Consider the following 10,042-nt stretch of genomic DNA (forward strand, 5'->3'; position numbering starts at 1 on the left):
TCAATGACGTTTGTCAAACTGACAACAATGGAATTACCAGACACCTTCGTGACGGATCTGTCATAATTTTGTCGCTGAGAAATCACGGACAGGAATCACTATTAATAGCTCAAATAAATTTCTATATTGCAGACTTCTTTCATTGAAAGGAAAAAAGATTAATAATGAATTCTAGAAGTGTATACTAAACCCATAATATGTTCGGTATATATTTAAAAAACATATTTCAGTTGTTATAATATTTTGACGCAAATTTGCCAAGAATAACGGCGACAATTGTTGGCAAATTATATCTATTCGCTTTGCTAAATCCTGATTCCATAGCTGATTATACTTATGTTGCAATATAAAAAGCCAAAGTCAGAGCATTCCTCCACATTGTTCCTATAAAGATCACCGTTTCTCTGTATTTCAAAATTACTCGTAAGAGTAAAATACTTTTCGTCATCTAAAATAATGATTTTTTCATTGGCAAAGTGTACCCGCATCAGTTGTTGGCAGAATCTTAGTAAATGAAGGAGTTGTGCTTGGGAGTATTTGAGTCACTTTGATGTTTAAGATAATTCCTCCTCAATGCAAACTACGAGTATATCGTACTCTTAGGGCCGGTTCTACAATGTAGGTATAAAATACAGTATAGTTATTCCTGGTTTAACTAGAGTTATTCGAAGTATAATTGATTGCGCGTTCTACAATGTTCGAGCGACGACAGTATACATATCGAAAGTAATTGCAATAATAGCCTTGTAGTTATAATGAATGACAGAGTCGCTAATTTTCCTGACATTGACAGGGGCATAATATTTACCTAAAACATAACTTACCTTTATAATTGTTTGTCTTTATTTTCTTAATATCATTTTGTTCTTATTGTTTTCTTAAATTAAAATGGAAAAAAAGCGTTGCAACAACTTTACCGCAAATGAAATTGATGTGTTGGTGAGTTTAGTGGAGAAATTTAAAGAAATTGTAGGTAAGTAATTTATAAAATTTTGTTTTTGAATATTCAGATTTATTTATTATTTCATTCTAAAATGCAAGAAAACGGATGCCGTAACAAATAGCGGGAAAGAAGCAGAGTGGCGAAAAATAGAAATTTAATTTAATTCTATGTGTGGGACAGATAGAACTGCTAAAATGTTCAAATCAATCAAATAAATCAAATGGGACTCCTTAAAGAAATCGATAAAAAAGAAATATGCCGATTATAAACAACATTATACAAAACAGATGGTGGGTCAAAAAGAGATTTAGGGCTTAGCAGTGCTAGTAATGGCATATTAGCCATAATGAGCGTTGGAGCAACATGGACAATAGCGCAGTTTGATTCTGATTTTGGCATGCAAAATATTTTACATTATTTTTTATCCTGTGGATATAAATATTAAATGTAGAACTGTATGAACATATTTTTTTACAGATACAAAAATTACTGTTTAAGAAGAAAATGTTATTCCTGAGGAAACTCTTGAAATAATCAATATTCACATTGATAAATAATTTACAGATTGTGAGATTGATGACGCTAATGTAAACACAATAGAATTGGTATTTATTATCACTACTTCTAGCTTGTTTTTAATATAATGTATTGTATTTACAGGAAGGCTGTAGTTGGAAATCATGGACCCCACAATAGATTAGGCAGCCCATGAGCAAAGTATTGAAAGTTGCAGAGTGTGATGCATATAGTAAAGAAAAAACTTGCACATAGTTCCTGAAGAAAAAGAACATGTCAACTCTGCTGATACATCAAAAGACAATTCTTTTCTATATGTATATCAAAATCAATAATATTAAACATGTAATTTTTTTAGGTTTTGCTAATACTGGAAACAGAAAAAGGTTTTATAAGAATTAATCAATTCCTTCAAAAATAAAGAAGCGGCAAAACTGTGATTTATATGAAGAATTGGCAAAAACAAAGATAGAGTGTATAGACTTTCAAATAAGTTTGTTAAAGGAAGAGGCAGAAAAAAAAGAACAATTACTTGCTGAAAAACATAAGTTAGGGATTAAGATATTACTGGTCGACCTTGTCAAGAAAAAGAACATTTGAATTCTTTGACGTGAATAAAATAATTAAAAATTCTAAGTTTAAGCTTTGTTTTTTACCGCATTTTTTTTTAAATTAAATTAAAACTATTTTTAAAATTATTTTAAACGAGAGAAACCTTCATTCTGTTCTGTTCTCGCATAATGCCTTGGTTTCTATCAACTGATAAATGTACTTCAGCAGTTTCAAAATAAAATTCATTTGTGGCTCTTCTTCATGTTCTTCTATGGCAATCTTGTGAAGAAGCAGTTGCGACTATTATTGCCTGTGAATGTTGCAATGACACCCGCATACCCATCGAGAGGATAGGAAACCTACGTTTCCACACCTTATATGATCCACACAATTTCTTGTACGTATATGTGATTTATTGACAAGTGTTTCAGCAGGAGTAATGGCTGCTTTAAGGGAGTGATTAAAACATTAATATTACCATACCCGCTGTTCCGTAAAATAAAACTTGTTCCAAATCCTCCATTCTCCAACCATCCTCTGATTCTACTATTATTATAAATCACCTGATCACGGGAAAAACCAGACCACCGTGCAACAACATCCATTATCTTTAAACGTGCATCACAAATTTTTTGTACATTCCATGAGAAATATTCCTTCCGACTTCTGTATGTTTCTGCTTCATTTCTACCTGGAGACATTATACGAACATGAGTGCAGTCAATAGTACCAATAACATGAGGGAATCATGACAGACATGGAAACGTTCCATATCTGTTTCTGGAAATTTTATGTATCTTTGTCTTATTAAAGATGCTATAGCCTCAGTGATCTGACTGATAATAACACATGCATAGGTTTTGCTTACTCCAGCAAAGTCTCCACATGTGAGTAAAAAGTTACCTGTAGCATAAAAATGCAAGGTAATGAGCAATTTTGTTTCTGGCCTTATAGCTTGATTGCAATCTGTTAAGGGTTTAATTTTATTTTCAATAAAATTTAGTATTGTGGCAAATGTATTCTTCTGTAACCGGAAGCGTTGGAAAAATTCTAGTTCATCAAATTCCACAAAGTAATTTGGCCTAAAAATTAATTTTTTTTGACGTGACAACGTCTTAACACGTTAATCGCCACGACACCCGATATTTGGGTTACAGATCCTGTGGTCGTACACGCCCCGACAACCTTCACTACTAGCGTTAACATAAAAGCCTGTAACCCAAATGCCATACTTCGAAACACATTAATCTATATGAAAGTTTTTACAGATGGGCCTGGCAGGTAATACTAGTGATTGAGCTCGGCACTTTTTATGTATTTACTATCGTTAAAGATTTTTTAAAAAAATTATAAGGATTTATGAAAAAACATTTTTATTTTAATTAAATATTACAAACAGTTTTTATTAATTATACAGAATAATCGTGAACATCAAAAAAATATGACAAACAATAAAACTGAGCGGTTTTTCGGCCTTCTTCAGCGCTTATTTTCGCATAACATACTACACATTTTCGACGATCTTTTGAAGCAACTTCATGTAAAATATGCTTTATGTTGTCATTTTCCTGCACCTTCGGGACATCGACTTCATGCATTTGTAACATACTTAGAGCAATGCTCTGTCTAAAATCCGTAATTGATATTTTGACCTTTGTCACCATTTTATATATTAAAAAAACATTTACTACTGCTGAGCCAAGTAATATTTCAAATGCAAGTTTTCTATACCACTTGATTTCTTTACGCAAAGGGGAAGAATATGGTTTCAACTGATCGGATAGATCTATGAATGTTAGTGGTTGTATCACTATGAATAGTGCTTAAACGAAAAATATCACGTTTATCTTGCCATTTTAAAACAACTACCCCTGTATTACTTTCTGTTGCGTAAATTTCTCCTTTATTTTATTTTTGGGTCTTTACATCCTTTGGATTGTTTTTTCTACTTATACATTACAATTCCAAAGAATGTGGTAATTTCGTCCCTGTTAGTATCTTTCCATCTGTGTAATCGCGAGAAAACTGCCATAGGTTTGTTTTTGGTTTATTGAGCATATCTCTTGGTCTCTACCACAATCAAATCCAGAAGTTCATCACTGAGATATATCTTGAAAAAATCATATGGTGCCTTTGTAGTAAAACTCTCAGCTATCTGTGTTGTAATACCGACATGATCTACATCAAAATTAAAATTTATTAAATGAAAACCATTCGGAGGAAACCAGTGTAGTTCATCTTGTAAAAGCTCTTCATCATCTTCATTTTCAATTTGCATGGGAAAATTGCTATATTTACCTTTTAGTTTTTTTATCGGATTTATTTCTTCTAAAAAATCATCAGAATCGCTACTTGAAGATATATTGGAGTGTAATACATTAGAGCTTGCAGTGTTTATAGCTGTTTCGCAGTTAGTGGTGGAAACTGAAGGTATTGAGGTGTTAGGCGGAAGCTCATCAATAGAAATCTTTGCTTTTATAGGGAACCTAAGAGTGATTATGTTTTAGTTCAAAAAATCCTGAAGGTTGAACTATAGTTGTAGAAACATTAAAACGTTTTATTTAGATTTAAAAATGGTTAACTAGAACTGAACTACATACAAATATTTAATCCTTAAGCCGTAAACAACACAACAAAAACGAAAATAAGAATATAAATTTCATCAGACTCAACATCTGATGATGAATTACTGGGCAAGTAATCAGCTGAAGTATTATATATGAAGTCTAAAGTTTCTTGTTTTTCGTCTGATAATAACTCATTCCATAATTTCAAAAGTCTCTCTTGCTCCTTTTCGTAACTTTTTTCCATTTTATTACGACACAAAACACAATACAATTTTCTATAATTTACAATCAACCTTATTACGCGCCGTAATTTCAACAAATGGATTGTAGACTAAACAAAACAACTGCAATTTTAGCACACACAGACTTATTAGAACTCGAAAAAAATGACAACCGATACTCGGGTTTCGCGGCGCTTGGTCGTCAGAGGATCTGAAACCCATAAGTAGGGTGTCATTTTCAAAATACATTTTTAGATAACTTTTTTTACCTAGCGCTTTATAACAGAAAGTACATCATAGCCGAGGTAAAAACCTAATGATTTACTAGAAAAACTAAGTTGGGCCTGGGGGTGGGATATTTTTCGCTTCATTTGGGTGATTAACGTGTAAAAATTAGGTTGTGGCTCGGAGTCACTCATGAAAAAGTGTAACGCCCGCTCACGTCTGTTACGATGAGTCACCGAACGAGAGAGAGGCCCGCCGGACCGGCGAATGCCTTGCGTCTCTCTCCCACTCAAACATGATCGGTCCGCTGCGTGCGCAGCACTAGAGAATTAGGCGCGTTGAATCGGTGCGTGCTTGTGTCTCTGTCTTTCTCGAGCGTTCTTGGCGTTGGAAAACCGAGAAAGCGTCATAATACAAGTTCACACGTGTGGTTAAAGTATCGTCAGCTGTGTCTGTAGTGGAAATGTGGAGTGCTTAGATTCGTCATTTACAACAACAACAACAATAAAGGTAAATAATTGTACACTAATATTTCATTATCGTAAACTATGATTGATTGATTAATTGTTAGATTGACACAAAAGTTGAGAAACTGAGTTTATAGGTTATGTCATACTATTGACAAATGTTGATAGTGTTAAGTAAATTATTAGTTTAAATCACTCTGCAATCAATCGTAATTCAGTCGATTGAGAAGAAACAGCGCGTATTGCTAGTCAAAATATATTTCTATAGTTAAAATTTGTGCAATTCTTATTTTCATTCAATTCCTTGTTCATATTGTGCAATTTAATAATATTCATATCAATAAATATTCTACCGAGAAAAAGACGTTGTCACGTAAAATCTTCGCCCGTAAAACCGACTTTACAGGCAACCGATTTTTTTTTAATTTAAACCTTTCCAACTCTCATTATTTTCCATGAAACTTACCGCACTTTGAACAATTTCGGCTGTCGATATACTATTGCTTCCCTTTCGTCCTTATCGGAATTAAAAACATTTAGATCTGCTGGATTAATTTCAAAAATATTATTTAAAATTAAAAAGCAACAAATAATAATACCTATAACCTTATTCGCTCATCAATCAGTCGAGGAATATGAATACACTGCTGACCAATAGAAGGCGAGAATAACTTTATCTCTAGTATATTCGCCCGAGCTGACATGGATAAGTTATCTGTTAGTTTATCCTGAGAATAAACTTATTCTGAACTTGTAGAACACAATTTTTTATTATTATACTTTGTATAGTTGGTATATACTTGAATTGTAGAACCGGCCCTTAGTAGATCTGTATTGACGAGCCAGATTCACCAATCTCTCTCACCACTGTGTAGTAAATGCACATAGTCTTCCACTTTCTGGGAGATTTAGACATGGTATTCCCTGCTCGTTCTTCTATACTGTCTTATAAATGGTTTTGCAGAAAATATTTTTATTCTGGAATATTCGACAGATTTCTTATTTATCTTATAGACAGATATCTTATTTCTTATTTCTAATTTATACATGTTAAAGTGAAAACTTCAAAATAAATAAATCTCAACTGACAGTACAGGAAGTAAATAATATTTTGATTCCAAAGGACACTTGATTTTATTTTGTTTTTGTTAAAGTTAAAGTCAATGAATTTTGATAAAAAACTTTTAGGACATACGTCGGATATACATTAGTTAGACGTTTAGAAAATGTCCTGTCCTGTACATCCTTCTGGGACGTTCATATTTCGTTTAAAAATAGTAGGCTTAGTTGAATCAGCTTATACGGGAAAATATACTTCACCTTACATGTTCTGTATTATTAAAATCCTATTACTTTTTATTGGGGCGATTGAAAATTTTCTCTTTAGTTGGGACGTTGTCTATATTTAAAAACAATATTGGGAACGAAATCCGCAGAAATAATTCCAGAAAAATTAATAAAAGAGAATATTTTTGATTTTCCAGGAATTTACACCATTTATACAATTTTATCAGTGTTATAAATACATTGATGTATATTTTCCGTGTTTTATCTGTAATAAATATTATTTTGATTGATACAAAGGCTATTTATGGTGCGGTTTATTTATACAATGGATTTTATTGCACGAAAATGTAGGTTTCATTGATTACAGCAACAATAAAATAAAGTAAATATTAGGTGACATCACTTGCACAAGAAATACCTAGTAAGTAGGAAATTCCTAGTTTTAAAAAATATCCTTGAATTATTAATTTCTTTCCTGGTTCTCATTTCAAATGGAAAGGAAAGTGTTAGAATAAACCATAAATTTATTTCATGTAATCTCTTTCGAAAAAAAGTTAGAATATGATCTCAGATTCGTATGCAATTAAAAAGACGACCAACTGTTGACGGACTTCTAATCAGTATGTGTAATGTAAGAGGGCGCAACTTACCGACTATATAGTCCATTATTATTAAGTCCCTATTATCTATTATAAATGTTAAACGGTAGTGGTAAATGGACGATTGGAAGAGAAAGGGAAACAAAAGCTTTAAAGTAGAAAATCAAAGAATATTCGAACATTATATACGAGTATGAACGTCAGAGGTCTTCTCCAGACTGGAAAACTTCACACAGTAGAAGATATGGTCTAGCAGAAACAAGTAATAAAAAAACAAAAACTAATACGACATATACATATATGGTCTAGCAGAAACACACTGTAGAGGTCAAGGACATTTTAAAACCAAAAGCAGCATTATCTACATATCACGATCTAAAAACACAGGATATAATGGAGAAGGTCAAGATTACACACAAGCTAAACGAGCTTTTTTACGAACACTGCTGCAAGGGCAAAACAGTTGTCAACGCGATTAGAGGCCATGACAAAACAAAAACAAATTCAGAAGGCCAAAGGTCCAAAAAGACCAATACCAGACGGAAGCATATTACCCAAAAGACAAAGCAAAGGGAAAAGGCTCAGAGCCGAGGATGTGAGTTTCAGCGAAGCTGCGGCTTCCGTTAAGAATGCGGCAGTACTAACAGGATTCCTAGAAGTCAAGATGGATGTGGATATGCTTATCCCACATATTACTGAAACTATTTTCTTTTAATTTTATCTTTACTTAAAGGAAATAAGGAAATATTTCTTATTTAACGACAAAAAATACTAGAATAATAATTTTTGCATTATCTGTCAAAATATGTCATGTCCTTTTAAAAGGACAGAAGTAAGAAGCAGTATATATTAGAAAGTAAAACTTTATTAACACAAAAATAATTACAAAGAATGGAAATCCTTAAAACATTGTTTAGGGTGTATTGGTATCTTACATTTTTCGTACAAAAATTGAACCTTTTTCTTGCAAAGTGCGCAACGAGATTGTTTTTCTTGATAAACGATTAAATGGTTCATACCATCATATCTTGAATGTAAGCCCGTTTTGAAATTTCGTCTTGTTGGGTCGCGTTTGGTATCTTTTTTGTAGGTTTCCAGAAGGTTGTAAGCTATTTGCCTTCTAAATTCAAGCGGATCAAGGCTTCCTCCTTCTTTTTGGTCCAATTGCCACGCGTTTTGAATAGCCATGTCAATTGCATGTACTATTAGCGAAAAGTACCATTTTTTCCCTCTTATAGAGATACGGTAAAGACTAATGTTTTGGTCACAGCGGTCTACGACATCCATAAAACAATTGTATTGCGTTATCATGTTTGGTTGAGAAACAAAAATGTGTCTCTTCTCCTTATAAGAAAACCGTTTGACTAGGTGATCTGGTTTTACTGAATAAAATATGCAATTGTAATGACATTATTGTCGGGCCAGCGACAAATCACAATTCCTGTGTTTTTATCTAATCTGTAATCGTAAGTTCCCCTTTTCTTTTTTTTCATAGCCCTTGAAGCGAATAGGGGACATTTTAGTATTCTATTGTCCCTTATTGTACCTGTACCGAAAAGACGTCTAGTTTTTAACTCATTTAGTAGATGCATGGATGAGAAGAAGTTATCAAAAAAAAAGGCGGAATCTCGTTTTTAGCCAGCGTGATTGAAGCACATCTGCATAAGACAAAACAACCGATGAACCAAGACTCAAGTTTTTGCATGAGGCTGGTATTTGCACTAAGTTGCCTTTATACTGTGTAAACTAGGCAGAGATTACCCATACAAAGCTTACAACTCTAACAAATTGATTTGTTTCGTATAAATTGTTTCGTAGGGTGCCTTCCAAAATATGGTACCATAGTTTCATCTAGGCTATGTTCTTGTTCGAAAGGAGCGTGATTTAAAAAAATCTTATTCAACGCATCATATAATGGCCGTATTTTAGCAAACTTAGCAAATTTTTCATTCTGACTATCATCACGATTTTCCCAATACATATCTTTTTTTTATTATCTGTAACATCACTAGGAAAGTTTTTTTTTTGTGCCGCGTATGTATTTGTATATGTTGTTATCATATTGAATAGGTTGTCGTCAAAAAATAGCCTGAAGAGCTGTAATGGCATGCGATTTTTTTACGTCCGATTTCTGGTCTCCTAAACATCTTTAGGATGCTGGTACATATCACCTATAAGCCATTGTGCAGATCCTAGTTTTTCGAGAATAATCGAAGGTTTTGTTTCTTCTTTGCGTAGTATGGCAAGAGGTATGTCGTCTGTTAAAATTAAAAGAAATTAAACCGTCTATAAAAACGTGAAGGACACAAAACAGGGCCAACCAGGTTAGAATTGATCGATTATGTTTAGATCATACACGTATAACGAATACATTTTTATTTGATGGAAAGAATAAACCGGTATGTGATAGATATAAGACAACACTAAATATAAAACACTTGTTAAATTATACAAAATATATTCAAGAAAAATTCAACAACAATCTTTCCAACGATCTAAAAGCATTATTAGACGATGCCTTATTCCGATATTCCTTAAAGAAACTCAACTTTTTTATCTATTGTAAATTAATTAAGTATTGTATCTCAATGTAACATCTCGCTAATAACCTTTAGTAGTTGTTGCTACTGAGATTAAATTAAAAAACAACTGGGTAGTTTATAGA

At 32.8% G+C, this 10,042-nt stretch overlaps 1 long non-coding RNA gene across 1 annotated transcript; it reads left to right on the forward strand.

Annotated features, from left to right (window-relative positions):
* Nucleotides 1-821: 821 nt before the first annotated feature.
* On the forward strand, nucleotides 822-1,954 carry LOC140442809 (uncharacterized). The gene is made up of 3 exons (XR_011951149.1): nucleotides 822-973; nucleotides 1,421-1,548; nucleotides 1,604-1,954. It is a non-coding gene; the product is annotated as an uncharacterized lncRNA (long non-coding RNA).
* The last annotated feature ends 8,088 nt before the right edge of the window (nucleotides 1,955-10,042 follow it).

The sequence above is a fragment of the Diabrotica undecimpunctata genome, chromosome 6 (assembly GCF_040954645.1).
Source record: "Diabrotica undecimpunctata isolate CICGRU chromosome 6, icDiaUnde3, whole genome shotgun sequence".
Classification (NCBI taxonomy): domain Eukaryota; kingdom Metazoa; phylum Arthropoda; class Insecta; order Coleoptera; family Chrysomelidae; genus Diabrotica; species Diabrotica undecimpunctata.